The sequence below is a fragment of the Diuraphis noxia genome, unplaced genomic scaffold (genome assembly GCF_037042655.1).
Source record: "Diuraphis noxia isolate RWA-SAM2 unplaced genomic scaffold, SU_Dnox_SAM2 contig0001, whole genome shotgun sequence".
Classification (NCBI taxonomy): Eukaryota; Metazoa; Arthropoda; class Insecta; order Hemiptera; family Aphididae; genus Diuraphis; species Diuraphis noxia.
In genome coordinates, this window is record NW_028301711.1 from 1,498,999 (window position 1) to 1,515,707 (window position 16,709).

At 31.6% G+C, this 16,709-nt stretch overlaps 1 long non-coding RNA gene and 1 pseudogene across 2 annotated transcripts; one reads left to right on the forward strand and one right to left on the reverse strand.

Moving 5' to 3' along the window:
- The first annotated feature begins 739 nt into the window (after positions 1 to 739).
- On the forward strand, positions 740 to 1,298 carry LOC149059212 (uncharacterized). Its single transcript, XR_016189748.1, has 2 exons — positions 740 to 959; positions 1,146 to 1,298. It is a non-coding gene; the product is annotated as an uncharacterized LOC149059212 (long non-coding RNA).
- Positions 1,299 to 1,384: 86 nt separating this feature from the next.
- LOC149059213 (uncharacterized) lies at positions 1,385 to 9,826 on the reverse strand (annotated as a pseudogene). The gene is made up of 2 exons (XR_016189747.1): positions 8,974 to 9,826; positions 1,385 to 3,766 (listed from the first exon to the last, which is right to left on the reverse strand). The product of XR_016189747.1 is annotated as an uncharacterized LOC149059213 (transcript).
- Positions 9,827 to 16,709: the final 6,883 nt, after the last annotated feature.

The following is a 16,709-nucleotide window of genomic DNA, read 5'->3' on the forward strand; positions in this document are numbered from 1 at the left end:
TGTTTTCTGAGTCTGGCTGGCGGTTGCTCTTCACTGTTGTTGAAGATGTTTTTTGTGTTTTTTGATGGTAGGTAACTGTTTTGCTGGAGAGTCGAGGATGGTTGCTGTTCTGATAGCTTCTTGGTCTGTTAGAGCTGCTGGTGAACTGATGATTTTATGTTTAAAAATTCGGTGTTTTATACTAGAGTTTAACCCTCTCTTTGAACATTGAATATTAGGTACCTCTCATAATCCTGAGGTGATTGTAAATTATATTACTTAATACCATTCTCTTTTGTCCATGTAAGAACATGTTTGTAGTCTTTTATGTAAATTCTTATTACATTATTATATGAGAAGTCTATTTGAATATATACATTCTAATTTATTGTAAATTATATTTGATATTTTAACCAGTTCATATAATGTCATGTTCATATATAATCATTTTTTTTTTTTTGGAAATGTTTTTCAGGTCATTGCTATTAACCTTTAATGTTTTTATATCTGAAATCCGGTTCATACTAATTATTTTTTGATTCTAATAAATGTTAATATTATATATATATATATATTATTTTTATATATTATATTATATTTTATATATATATATATATTATACTATTATTGCTTATATTACATATTTGTTGAAAAGTCTTTTAAGGTCATTAACGTTTCTATATAAAATCTGATTTTCAAGGCGGGTGATTATTTTAGATCCTCTTTCTTTTATAATTCATATAATGCCACTTGTGTTCATGTAAAACAAGTTTGTAGAAAGGTTTTTCAAGTCATTGCTATTAACATTAGCATTTTACATATAAAATTATTGTGGTAGTGGCTAATATCTGTGTATAAAAAGCCAGTGTAAAACCATTAACGTTCATCAGTCTTCAAGATTTCAATTCAGTCCTCAACACAGTCTACAACGCAGTTCAAAAATGTCTTATAGAACATCAATTATTTCTTCAGAATCAGAGGTAAGTAAAGTTTTTTTTAAAAACCAAATAACAAATTGGAGGTCAGTCGTAACACTACTCAACGTTATGGTTATAATTATTAAGAAACATACATAAAAATAAAATATATTTCTTTTAGATATCGGTTATAAAACCACTTGTACATTTTTAAATAAAAAAAAATATATTATTTTTTATGTTTCATAGAATGAACATTTCAGTGGATCCGTTGACTCTAAAGTTAAACCATTAGAATCAACATCTAAAACAAAAACCACTTTAAAACGTGGTGTTGAGAAGACGATTGAAAAAAAATCTATGAAAAAGAAGCAGATGAAAATGGGGTAGTGATCCCTCACTAACGCCTATTATTTGAGTTCAGCGACGTTGGATTGACAATCAGGTTTTTCAAAGGAGACGGTGATAGAGTTACAAGTTACACAACGTTGAAAATATTAAGTATTTTTATTAAAGTAAAATATAAAATTATATAAATTTGAGGACAGAACGTAAAGTATCTGCCCGAGAAATTAGTAATAAAAATTGGAATGAACTTATGTATAGCGGCGATGTTGAGGACAAGCCCAACGACTATACTAAGTTCTACATTGAGTGAGACACAAACTAATTCTAATTCTGCAATGGACCTAATCCTGTATTTATGCAGAATTTTTACACGGTAGAGATTGTAGGGAGTGGATCAAAGGAACCGCAAGGTGGTTGTTATTGCGAGTGTTTGGATTCCCAGTAATTCGGCGAGCCAACGCCCATACATTCGGCAATATTCTAATCTAATTTATTGCTCTGTTTTCGTACTTATTTGTAATCGATACGCGGTTGAATCTGGTATCGATAAAACTGTCATTCTCGAGGTCCAGGAAGATAGTAGTATAATAGTAGTGTGAATTGTAATTATAATATGTTAATGTAATTAAAAAAAATAGTAGAGCGACTCCGTCGGTTTACTACATTCCTCCCCTCGAAGATGGAAGTCCCTGACTTCCTCAATTAAATCCATATGGTTTTAATTTTGTATAGTGGACCTCCGGGCTACTCCGTGGTGTAAGTGGAAATTCAATTATATCTTCACTTTGATGACCCGTTCCTGGTTGGTTAAGTTCTTCATTTTCTTCATGAACGTGTTTTTGACGTCTACCTTTGAATTTTTCTGTTATTTTCTGTTTAATGCTGTGTATCATCATTAATATCATAACTATGACAATACAGCCTATCGTTATGTATAATACATAGTTATACAACTGTTGTATGCCTTGAATCTCTTCGATTTTTCCGTTGATTTTGATTTGAGTGTCCAAATTTTTCTTTGAGTTCGAAACTACGTGTAAGTCGTCCGTGTTATTTGTTTTTACGTGATAGTCTTCCATTAAGTTGTTAGTTTCTAATTGTGTTGAAACTTGATTTAGGTCTATTCTTGCCCTTGGATTAAAATCTGTGTATTCAGATTTATAGTCGACTTTTCCTGGCAATAATATGTCTCTAGTCGCGTAGCCTTTGCAAGTTTCATTTAAGTGAATGATTCCTACTCCTTTGAGTGTGTGGCTGGTTGATTCTTTGTCTTCATCACAGGTAATGAATAGTACATCATGGTTGGTTACGTATATCCATTCATTTTTGAACCTTTTTTTATGAAAAATAGTCGTACCGATTTGGACATGCATTATTTCACAACTGGGTGGAACTTCCGCAGGATCTTGTAATAGTAGTACTTCACATGTGGGTCGTGTGTTGCGAGGATGTAAAGGATTGCCTTCAGGACATAATAGGAAATCTCTAGCGTGTTTACAATGAGTATAGTAAGATTCATCATAAGTTGCATAATGTTCTTTAGATTTACTTATAGCTAGATACTTATTAATAGGTTTTATATAAACACAATCATTGTCGATACATACTGGTACAGGTATTAGATTATATAAAACAAAATCATTTTGGTATATTAAAGGTAAAGAAATTATAAAAACTAGGTTGTCGTTAGCATAATAAATAGCAATATCTGAGAGTTTCACTAGTTCATAAATGTTAGTTATTTCTAAGTCAGTGGGTAAATCTGTAGTGATACTTTAATATCTTTAACGTGTTCTAGTAACTCCTGTGGTGTTATTAAACTTGGGTGTATAATTCCTATTTTTGCTTGGTGTATAATTTCTAATAAAGTATTGGTTTCTAATATATGTTTAGTAATTAATAAATTAACCTGTACAAAATGTTTGGTTAAATAATTTTTGACTTGTTGTTCCTTTGTAATATTTGTTAGATCATTTGTATCTAATGACAAATTAAAATATCTGTGTTCTCCTATACCATGGTTCAATGGTACTACTTTAATTCGTTCTTTAATTAATTTAGATTGTGAAGAGTTTTGAGCCAGTTCTATGTTAAAGTTAAATTTTCTTATGCATTCTAAGTTGCATATTCCATAGATTAACCTAGCTGTTTTTGTTGCAAATTTAAGAAGAGCATTACGTTTAACAATTACGTGTCCTATAGAGTTTAATACTTGTTGTTTTTGCTGTTGTAAGTTTTGAATTATATCGTTAGCTACAATAAGTAAATTAGTACAGTCAAAATTATGGTTTACTGGGTGCATGTGTTCAATACATACTGCTTTTGTTTTTTCTATCATAGTATCTATGTAATCAAATTGTTTGTTATATTTGGCTAGACTAATGTACGCAGTAAGGTCCCATTGATACGTTATAAGTTTCAACGGTCCCCGATTTTCGTAGTAGATACCGGAATGTTGGTTTAAATGTTCGTCGGTGAATCGTAATGTTCCTGACGTAAATGGTATTGTTAGTAGTATAAGTCTGGAAATGTTTTTCAGTTCATTAGTTATACTTAAAATAAAATTATCATTATACCCAAATCTTATATATATAAAAAAAAATGATAAAATTAAGTGATTCCCTTTTCCCAATATTGTGTGTTTTAACACTTAAATCTAATAATACGCATATGTTTTTATATATACTTTATTTTTATTTAATTACTTATTTATTTAATTATTTATTTTAGTTATATACATATGTCTTATTATTTTTTTTTTTTTTTTTATTCTTATTTATTCGTCTTGTCGCGCCCTATCTATAATGTTTGGGTTTTTGCTGTGTAGTTTTGTAAAAAGACAACGTGTCCAAAGGAGCCATGTCTACATTTACAAACGAGTTGGTGCGCTTCCTGCAGTTTGAGGGCTCGCCCCTGTTTGTTGAATGATCCTAGCAGCATGGATGTGACGATTCGTTTAGTATTGCACTTAATTAATTGTAAATAAAATTAATATATATATTTCTTATATATATATACTTAAGATATAACGAAATATTGGTAATTCTTTTATTGGCGATCGTTATCATTTTCATGATAGCGCTTAACGTTATTTATGTGAATTCTATATTCGCGGCGACCTTTTTGTATTGTTATATTTTCGTTGTCGTGTACCAAAATTATTTCATATGGTCCTTGCCAATTTAAATCGAGTGGGTTCTTCTTGCTATGCTCTTTAATGAGGACTTTGTCACCTACATGGAGATCGATAGCATTTATAGTAGTATCGTAATAATTTTTATTTTGTTCCTTCTTTTTTATCAAATTGTCCCTAGCGATTTTATGTGTTTCCTGCATAACTCGTCGGAGATCGAAAACGTAATCGTCATAGTTATATTGTGGTTCTGTTCTTTATTAAGTGCAGAAGGAATATTAGGTTTGGTCCCGAAAACTAACTCATATGGTGTGAAATTTGTAGAGGTATGGGTAGTTGTGTTATAACAAAACATAGCGTAGCATAATAGTTTGTCCCAATTATTGTCCTTGTCTACGAAACTTCTAAGATAAGTTTTTAATGTTTTGTGGCTACGTTCCAAAAAACCGTTTGTTTGTGGATGCCATGCAGTTGTTTGTACTTTTTTAATATCAAGTAGTTTGCACATGTTTTTGAACATGTTAGAAAGAAAGTTTGTACCGCAATCTGTCAAAATTGATTTAGGAATACCAAATGTGCAGACATAGCATTCTACGAATGCTTGTGCTACCGTAGATGCGTCAGTGGATGATAAAGCAATGGCCATGGCGTAACGAGATAGCTCGTCTTGCAATGTTAAAATGTAAGAATTTCCCATTAATGTTTGTGGTAGTGGCCCTACAATGTCAAGGCAAATTCGTTCGAAGGGTTTAGTGACCGTACTGGTTATTAGCATTGGTTGTTTTGTCTTTTTATGCGATTTATTCTTTTGGCATAGTTCGCAATTTTTAATGTACAATTTTACGTCTTTTTTCATATTACGCCAATTGTGGTTAACCTTGAGTCGTTTAATGGTACGTGATACACCCGAATGTCCTCCTAACGGTGAGTTGTGGTTTTCGTATATAACTTGTTGTTTCTCCTCCTCAGTAAGCTGTCCCCCAGTATAAATTTTAACTACGATGTTTGTGGATTTGAATATATATCGGAACATCGTTCGAATTCTAGAATAACTGGTTAATGACGTAGCTCCGTCTAATTTTAGTGTAGAAAAGGATTCGATTTTATTATCAAGGCAATAATTTTTTATGTTTTTAATTGCCTGGTAGATCTCTTCGGCAACAAGTGGTACCGAATGGTATGGTGTAATGTTATAGAAAATTATGAAGTGTGACCCGTTTGTGTGTTTATAAAACCGGTTCTCGTTAGTGAACTCTATTTCATTAATGTTTATGTGTTTAATAATTTCGCGTACGGTCGGGTGTGTTATTACTTTATCTCGCGGTAGTGTAACAACTATGTTCTCTTGGTTAACGACCTTGTGGAGGTCGTCTTCAATTTCTAAAATTTTCGAATTAAAGATCGGTTTATTTTCCGCGTTTTGAAACTCATTATAGTCCGTGTTCGATTCTGTTGAACTGGTCTGTACTACTCGTATGCGCGATAAACAGTCTGCATTCGAATGTTCCGGACCAGCTCTATAAGTTATAGTATAATCGTACTCGGCTAGTTGCAAACGCCAACGCATTAATTGCGAGGACGCGTCTTTAATACCGAACAAGTAGGTTAGCGGTCGATGATCGGTTACTATATTAAAATGTCGACCATATAAATATGGTCTGAAATATTTCACGGCCCATACGATGGCTAATAATTCTTTTTGAACTACACTATAGTTAGTTTCTGCCTTATTAAGTGTCCTACTCGCGTATGCTATGGGTTGGTCCTTAGGTACATCACCTTGAGATAATACGGCCCCAATTGCATATTGCGAAGCGTCTGTGCACAAATTGAACTTCCCTGCTTCCCAATCTGGATAGACTAGTAGTGGTGGGCTCATTAAAGCTTTTTTTAGTTCCATAAAACTATGTTCGCAATTATCAGTCCATACGAATGGTACGTCTTTTTTAAGTAAGTGAGTTAGTGGTTTTGCTATTTTTGCAAAGTTATCGACAAAACGTCTATAGTAATTTAATAGTCCTAAAAATGATTTAATTTCTTTAGCATTTTTAAGTCTAGGATAATCTCGAATACATTTAAGTTTGTTTGGATCTGGTGATACCCCGTTTTCATTAATTACGTGTCCCAAATAGATAACTTCTTTTCGTAAGAAAGAACACTTTTGAGGCTGTAACTTAAGTTTATGTACACGCAGTCGATTAAAAACGTGTTCGAGTTTTTTCTGATGGTCAACTAAGCTAGACCCGTGTACTACGATATCATCGAGATAGGCGGTACACATTTCTTCAAGACCCATGAGAACAGATTTCATCGCGCGTGTAAATGTAGCTGGTGCTGAACTTAGGCCAAATGGCATACGCAAGTATTCGTAATGCCCTGATTTCGTAGAGAAGGCCGTTTTATGCACGTCGGCTGGATCTATTTTAATTTGGTGGTATCCCGAGGCTAGATCGAGAGTGCTAAAATATTTAGATGTTCCTAACGATTCGAGTATTTCGAGCAAGTTAGGAAGACCATATGCTTCGTTTTCCGTTACTTCGTTAAGTTTTCGAAAGTCTACGCAAATCCGTAATTTAGGTTTCCCTGTCGAGTCTAAGTTTTTCTTCTTTACTACTACTAATGGAAAATTAAAAGGTGATTTAGAATCGCGTATTATATTGTTATGTTTCATTTCTTTAATTTGTTTTTCGATTTCCTCCTGATAAGCCCAAGGTAAACGGTACGGTCGTATATTAATTGGTTTTGTGCATCGCGGCGCGTTTATCGTATGCGTTACGACATCGGTAGCGCTTAAATAGTCACCCGGTAAGTAAAATAAATCCGCGTAATCACAACAGAGTTGTAAAATATTTTCACGTTCCTCTTTATTTAAATCGTCCGTTTTAATTTCACTTTTTAATTTTGTTATACGATCTGTTTGTTTATCATCTACGAAAGATGCTTTAAGTACTGTCTCGTGGTATGGCTCCCAATCAATATGTTGTGTGGTTAGCTCGTCGATAACGAAAGGTTCTTCAGAAATATTAATAATGTTACTTATTATAGTATTATCATTTACTGGGCTAATGCTATTAGCAATAATAACGTTTTCGTTTACGTCTTGTTTTTTTATAGTTATCGCGTCGTGTTTAATTTTATCATCGTTTTTTATTAATAGTACACAGTTACTACGCGGCGGTATTATAATTTCTTTAAGACTGGTTTGTTCGGGTATCGTTAAAATATTCTGGCTGTAATCCATAATGACCTTATTTTGTTTCAAGAAGTTACGCCCGATTATACCGGATTCGGTTATAGGAAAATCGCCGAATACGACGTCGAATTTTACAAGGACGTCCACATCATTAATCTGCATAGTAGTAACTATAGTTCCTATCGTAAATATAGGTATCTCGTTAATACCTTTGATAGTGCGTTTTTCCTGCTCGTTAACAATAACTTGTCCGTTTAACGCTGTGATTTTTATGAGGTTCATTTCCGCGCCTGAGTCGATTAGTAATTTTATATTATGCGGATTAAAGTTATGCGAGCTACATACTATGTGCTCCTCCTCAAAGTTAGTGACAATTCTAATGTTGTTTTGGTTTATTTCGTTAACGGTACGGTTTGAGTAACTGGTAGTGGGACTTTCACTTTCGTTCCCCTGACCATTAGTTTTATTTTTTTCGTTGTACATACGTTTCCTACAATCTTTAATATTGTGGTTAGTCTTTTTACAGTACGCGCAGAATCTAACCTGTCCTTGATATTCTTTCTTTATAACAACGGGTTTTTCGTCGCGATAATTTATGGGATTTCTAAAACCTGAACTGACCGATGTGCTTACGTTATTACGGCACTCGTTTGCATAATGTCCCATTTTATTACATTTATTGCATTTAATATTTTTTTTATTCGTGTTATTTTTCCCGTAATTTTTATTATTATTAAATCTTCGGTTTAATTGTTGTAAATCCTGCTCCTCTTCGATAGCGATTGTAATTGCTTTTTCAAGAGTGTTAACATCTCGAGCTCGTAGTAGTGCCCTAATTTCGGGTTGTGCCCCGTTAATAAATGCAGCTAGTGCCCCCGTTTTATGCGAGTTAGCCACTGCCGTTGCAGCGTTATGATCTAGTCCTATAGTTAACGCGCTTACCAATTCGTGGTAACATTTTTCCGTACGTCCGGCAAAAGTTCGGACGTCTTCACCGAAACGTTGTTTTATATTGCTTAATTGTGATTGCAAAAAATTAACTGAGTGTGTTGCCCCAAATACTGTGCGGAGGTGGTTTTTAAGCGCTGTCCATTCCGTGAACTCGCGATAGCGTACCGCTTGGTATGCGTCCCCTCCTAATTGTGCTAATATGTTTTCAAATATCATAGGTCTAATGGTTTCGCTAACGTTATTCATTATATAGTTACATTTTGTTATATATGAAGATAAGTCTGCTTCGGAACCCCCGTTAAAAGTCGGAACCATGCGTAAAGCAGATTCAAGTCCTATGTTTACACTCATTATGGTTGTACGTAAAGTGTGTGGGTCGTATCTAGTTATTTCCCAACACCTATTCGGACTCTCAGACATATACTAAATAATTGTTCTAACTGACAACTTACAAAATGCTCATGATGCTGTCTGGTCCTAAAAATTGTCCTGCGTGCTGATGACTGCTCTGCTGGCTTGCCGTTGATGCTCCGCTAGGCTCGTCGTTGATGTACTTGCTTTGTCCGTTCCTATTCCTGATGTGTGGATCGATGACGTGGTTGAACTCGAGGTCCGCTGATGTACTTGATTCTGGGTTGGATACCAAAATACTTCTTTCAGGTGACCCCACACCTGACACCAAAAACGTGTAGTGATCCCTCACTAACGCCTATTATTTGAGTTCAGCGACGTTGGATTGACAATCAGGTTTTTCAAAGGAGACGGTGATAGAGTTACAAGTTACACAACGTTGAAAATATTAAGTATTTTTATTAAAGTAAAATATAAAATTATATAAATTTGAGGACAGAACGTAAAGTATCTGCCCGAGAAATTAGTAATAAAAATTGGAATGAACTTATGTATAGCGGCGATGTTGAGGACAAGCCCAACGACTATACTAAGTTCTACATTGAGTGAGACACAAACTAATTCTAATTCTGCAATGGATCTAATCCTGTATTTATGCAGAATTTTTACACGGTAGAGATTGTAGGGAGTGGATCAAAGGAACCGCAAGGTGGTTGTTATTGCGAGTGTTTGGATTCCCAGTAATTCGGCGAGCCAACGCCCATACATTCGGCAATATTCTAATCTAATTTATTGCTCTGTTTTCGTACTTATTTGTAATCGATACGCGGTTGAATCTGGTATCGATAAAACTGTCATTCTCGAGGTCCAGGAAGATAGTAGTATAATAGTAGTGTGAATTGTAATTATAATATGTTAATGTAATTAAAAAAAATAGTAGAGCGACTCCGTCGGTTTACTACAATGGTTAGTTAAATTATTTTTTATAATGATCACATAAATTCTTTTTCCTTTTTTTTTAGAATGCATCATACAGAGACAATGTTGGTGATCGTTTAAGATCAGAAGAATATGATGAGGAAGTTTTCAATTCGTTAACTTTTCGACAAGGTGACGGTTTAATTACGATAAAAACTACATTTGAGGAGAAGCCAACAGATTACTGGGTGACACATTATAAATGTTCAAATATTGAAAATGTTCCAGTTAAGGATAGGTAAATAATTTATCACTAATTTACTTTTTTTAAACTATTGTTAATCTTTTTCAATAGGTATTTTAATTATCACTTCATTTCATGATTTAAAAAAAAAAAAAAATTATAGGTGGAAGTTTAGTGAAGCTGGTGTTAAGTTGTATACAAGCGAAAAGTCAAAAGACCAGACATTGAACGTTAACTTGAATCAGACCATGCAGTCAATATTTGACACGATGCTACAAGACCCAGGACGTCATACAATCAAAAGTAAAATAATAGGCTAATTATTATATGTTTTTTTTAAAAAAAATGAGTTTTTTATTGAATAAACAATACAATATATTATATAAATATTTATTTATTTTATACTATTAAATCCTGAAGTATTAAGTCTGACATTGTATTAAAATGGTATTGTAATATTTCATATAGGAATGATATGTCATCGTTTTGCAGATGAGTGTAATAACTAAAATCATAGTTTTGTATATACTGGTTTGTGAATTCATTTCTCTGACAACTGATAGGTAGATCACGAACGTCGTTTTTTATTAGATCGTAAGCTGTGTTAAATGTAGCTTGGTAACTTGGTAGACGTTTCTGTTTTTCTGCAATGTAGAGGTCTACACAATGTTGAAGCTGTTTAAGTCTACATAAATCTATATGTGATAAAGTGATATAATCATCATTGATATGTAAAGTAATTGAACTCTGCTTAACATTAGTTGAATATGTAAAGTTATCAGATATTTTTGTTCGTCTACATCTGGTGTGTAAATTATTAGTAATTGAAATGTAATTAGATTCAGACATGAGTGTAAACCATTGTTCTAAGTTTAAAGTAATTATCTTCTTTGATAATTTACATTCTAATAACACAATAATCGAAATTTGTTTATTAATTAATAAACCGACTGTAGCGTTCTTCTTACTATACGGACGAATGTCGAAGGTTGATTTTGATACGATTATAGGTAGAACCATGATGAATAATATTTATAATAATATGTTTCAGACTATCAATATGAAAAAAATCTAGTATAATGTAACTGATGGAACATATACTTTAAACTGAGGTTTTTTTTCATCAGTAAACATATTATATACTAAATCTGTTGTAAAAAAAAATGGTAAAAAAAATGTGAACGTGCAGTTCAGTAGATTAGTGTGTAGTGAAGGGAGTAGAGGGAATTATTTATACTTACTTACCTGAAACATGAAATTAACTTATTAAATTAACTTAACGCACTAATCCACTGAACTACACGTCCACGAGATATTAGATTAAAAACTAACACATATAAGTTGTTTATAATATTTTTTTTATTTATTACAACATATAATGAAAGAACATGATTTAGCAAACGGTGTCGTATGACCTAGTTTCACAATTACAAATATATTCATTGTTACAATATTTACTTAACACTTTTTGAACAAATTGATTTCCCTTCATTAATAATACATACCTATATACACTTTGGATTATATCTGCAATGTTCAATCCAAACGTCATCTTCTTGTTTCCAATTATGAAGAATAAGTCCACAGCAAAAGCATTCGACGATATATTCTACTCCTGTATATTTTAACCCACATTCAGCTAGAGCATATTTATTTTGAAAACAATTTAAAGGAAAATGTTCGAAAGATCTTAATCTTGAATAAATTGAAGTATATACTGGATGGGTTGGAACTGAATTATTTCGTATACGATGAACTAATGATTAAAAATCGCTTGAAAGTTTTGGTAAATTCATTTCTTTAATTAATTGAAATAATAACTTGAAAAAACACAACTCGACTACACGACGGATCAGCAGTAACTAAATGTAAAATTATTAACTTGCAACTAAATAGTAGAAATTAAATATATATATTTTTAAAAACTAGAACAGTGTAACCAACGTGATTAAAAACATAAAAACAATCGCCCTATAATTTTTATAAAAATTAGCGATATTTGATTGAAAAAATTTAAAAACGGGAAAAAATAGTTGATACGGTAAATATTTTTGTGTAAGGGGCAAAGAGGTGGACAATCTTGTGTAATCACCGTATTGACGTACATTACACTGCCCCCCCCCCCCATTGAGCTTTTTTTTAAAAAAACTATACCATGTTTTAGCACGCCATTAGCTAGGATTTGCACGACTATTTTTAGAATTCGCACGAACGTTTTTTACGAGTTATTTAAAAAAAACCATGGGTGGGGCCGGCGTAACGTTACTCCAGCCCCACCCCGTGGAAATAATCACTTTTTTAGCATTTTTTTTTACCATGTTTTAGCACGTCATTAGCATGGATTTGCACGACTATTTTTAGAATTCGCACGAACGTTTTTTACGAGTTATTTAAAAAAAACCATGGGTGGGGCCGGCGTAACGTTACTCCAGCCCCACCCCGTGGAAATAATCACTTTTTTAGCATTTTTTTTTTTTTACCATGTTTTAGCACGCCATTAGCATGGATTTGCACGACGGTCGCCGGTGTCGAATTTTCCCGATTTCCCCGGAAAAACGCATTTCTCACATTAACGCATTTACACCCGTAAAAAAATATATATATATATATTTAAATATTTACCAAATATTTAAACGCCTTAAATATGCATTCGAATGCTATTTTTTTTTATAGCGTATATCTAATTTTTCAGCAAAAATTTACATTGTTAACAGGGGGATGATCTGGACATAATTAAATCAAGTAAATTTTCTTTAACTTTATTCGTAGGGTTTTGGGTGCATAGGTAAAAAGGATCTATAGGTACCCCTTAGTCCTTAGTTATTTCTCCCAATGTTTATGGCCGAATAAAGTAGTAATAAACACTCAAGTACATGGATATATATAATATATATATATATCTACATATTACATATTATATATATATATTTAACGTAATTTGTAATTGTAAAAACCAATTCTGAGATTTAATTTTTTAACAGGTTAACCGCCATGTGTACCATCTCTGGTACATGGTTGATTTGCCATTCGTATTCTAATTTTACCTAAACAAATTAATTTATAAGATATTAATGGGCTAGTCGAAAATTTGTTTGTCTGGCGGGCTACGAAATATTTTCCTGTGTTAAAATCGTATTTAAGTGTACCATAGTAGGCACGCAAAAACATATTGGCAAAACAACAAGTGTACCAAAAATGGTACACGTAGCGCTTTTGGCAATGTACTGAAAAATAACGTAGCAGTTAACCTGTTAACTTATAAAACTGTAAGAAATTATTAAATATAACTGCGAATTAGTTTACATCCATTAAAAAAATTCGTATCTGTATAAATTATTGTCATGAATAATTTATTTTGATTGATAATTTTTACTTCAACTTTGTAGATTTTTATAATTGCAGGTGACACATACGGAATGATAACAATTTATACACTTTCCATGTAGAGAAGTATATGGAGAAGTTAATTAGGTACGAATTGGTTTTAGATAAAAAAGTTTAACGTAATTTTAAATTGTATTTGATTAATTTTCGCCAATACCAATGTTAGAGGTAAGTTTTAATTATTACACATATTATAGTCAATAGGTACTTTGATTTATTTTATAAAACATTTTAAAATTTTAATTTTCCCTTCAATTAAAAACATTATTTAAAAACTCAAGTTGGATAAAAGTAATATTTAAATTGTGTAGAATAAAAATTCACACGGCACTTTTGTTGTGTCCTTAACCGGTATAGGTTTAGATTTTAGGTCATCATACAACTCCCAGGTTTTTGTTTCACGTTTTGCGTAAGTTGTATAATGACCAATAGAATTTCTAAGCTTAGACTTTCCTTTATGAAATGATATCACGCCGCAAAGTTGAAATGTTACTGTCTCACTAATCAGAATTGGAGGAATGTCACATAATCTTATTTGTATTACACTCGCGGCTTCAGTACTACACTGATAATTTTCTCCTAGAAATTTAAAAATATTTAAAAATATAATGTTAATTAGTAATATTCATTAATTTTATAAACTTACCTTCCCAATAAAGAACGTCAATAAATAAATTAATGTTCGATATATTTGTTTTCACACATTTCATATTACTACAGCCAATTTGCGCACAATTTATAAAATCAGTTTCTACGCAATCATCTAAAAATCTTTGCAACTGATCCAAATTGTCCTCTTTACCCATTTGGTATGTGAAATACATAATTGGTCTTTCATATTTGTAGTCACATGATATGCACTCAGCAACCTCAATCGCTGATGGGATATCACTTAAAAGAGTACTTATTATATTACTTATTGTCGCTTCACATGTGACCAAAGAGTTGCCATATTACAATGCACGTATTTCAGGATTCATAAATTTCATTATGATTTCCGCTATTTTAGTATAAGTAGATTTTTATATTCCGCCTTTTATAATCTCCGATATAAAATTTAAAAACTCTACATTAGTATTAATTTCTTTATGCGCTGTTGCAAAATTGTCACTATCACAATAAGATACCTGAAAAATAAACGCACAATTATTAGAGGTCCATCCATATATTTTATTGAAATTAAAAATCACATATGTTATTTTAACATTTTTGAGTAAAACTCCTTTAGAATATCTTTAAATAATTAAAAATTTTACTTTAAAATTGAGCAATTATCCCATATTTTATTTAGATTTATATTTGTAATTACTTTATCATGCTGTATTTTTTTCAAAATTTAATTATATTTTCTAAAAAACAATTGAAATAGATTCTGAGCGGAGCAATGAATGTATGATTTTACAATGTTATGTTGTATGTTATTTTTGTCTTTCATCAAGTTTTGTGGTAATAAAAGTGCTTGAATCTTCTTCATCAGTATCATTTCTGGTAGGGAAGTGAATTTAGTTGGTACATTTGGGGGTAAAAATTCTCAATAGTTTTTAAATGCCTCGGGAAAAATAAACAAAAAGTTAAGGAAAAACTGGGAATTTTTATGCAATGCAAATTTTTGAAAAATCAATCTTGCTTTTTAGTGTAACACAAAAAATATTAACCGTAGATATATGAAATTTTTAACAAATATTAAAATTTACGTTTTCAACACTTCATAAAATGTTTAAAATATTTTGATATATTTATTGACCAAAAAAATTTTAGGTTCAGTGTCATTAACGACATTAACAATATCTTCGCTCGTTCAAAATAGAATAAAATTTAATACAAGTTTCCCCAAAATTTTTGTTGTTAGTAAAAACTAAAAAAAAGTTGAGCGTATAATGATACTTGTTTTTATAAGTGACTAAAATGAAAATATTGACAATATATGCAAAACTCACGAAAATTTGATTTTGTACTGAAAAATTCATCAGATGTCCAATTTTTAAAGCTAAGGATTAAAATTAAAAAAAATTTTGTTTTGTAAATAGTTAACCATGTAACCGAAAAATCTGAATATTTATTTACATTTTTGTTTGTTTTTATAGATATTTTAAGTTCAAAATTGAACGAAATTATACATCATTTTAAAAATGTAGTGTAACTTTGTCATGCGGTTATTTTCTTTTAATTTAAAAATATTATGTGTACAGGTTCTTGAAAAAAAGTTAAATCTTATACAGTTCACACAAATAACTTTCACTTATGAAATCGTAACTTTATTATGATACAATTGAATTGAAATATTTATAAATTAAAATATTTTTATACCCGATCATTCTTACCCTTTTAAAACAAAGTAGGTATCTAATATAAAATTTATAAACAAAACAATATTTTAATTTATATTTACTAATAATATGCAACAAACCATCAATAACGACGTCAAAGCATCAAAAGCACAAGTGTTGCTCAAAATTAATTTGCCTCCTTTAGATTTGCAACTTTTTAATTCATCAAATCTTGAACCATTTTTTAAAATCAGTAATGCTTGTTTATTTTTTGCCGTGCTTATATTAAGGTGCCGTAAGTGAGGGTTTGGATTAAGATAAGAATTGCTTTTTCTTTGTTTTTTACTATTGCGGTTCCAGCTTTCAACTGCTCTACTTTCTTCAGTCGTAAAATTACCAATTGGAACTTTAATATAATCTAATTTTTGTGATTGGGAATTATTATCCGATTCAAACTGTGGCAATGTATCTAAATAATCGTTTATTGGTTTTTCTACCACATATAAAGCATCATAAGAAGAAATTGATTGATTTTCAACGTCCGTAACATCTTCATCCATTTTATCGGAAATAATTATTGACGATGTAGACCTTTGGTTATTATCAATTATTTCACATGGCTCGGGCAAATTAGAGTTAGAGCCATTAGAGGAAATAGCTATGTTGTTGTAGGATGCCCGTAACATCGAAATTCCTTTTAGAGATTTAATATGATTTTCTAAAAAAAATTCTAGGTCGGTTGGTATTGACAAGTGTTTGAATGTAATTGTTTTAAGCTTTTTGAAACTAGATTCGACTGCTGCTGAGCTAGATATATCATCACCGTAGCCAAAAATGGGTATCATGATACCCGACCATAAAGGTAATAATTTCATAATTTTAATAAGAAAAGGGACCAATGATGGTAGGTACAACGGATTTATCCCAGATCCTTCGCTTATCAATATCTTACTTCTGGTGTATATATTATTAGCCCACGATTGAAAAGGATTTTCATCATCATTCAGCCCTTCGTACTCTTCTT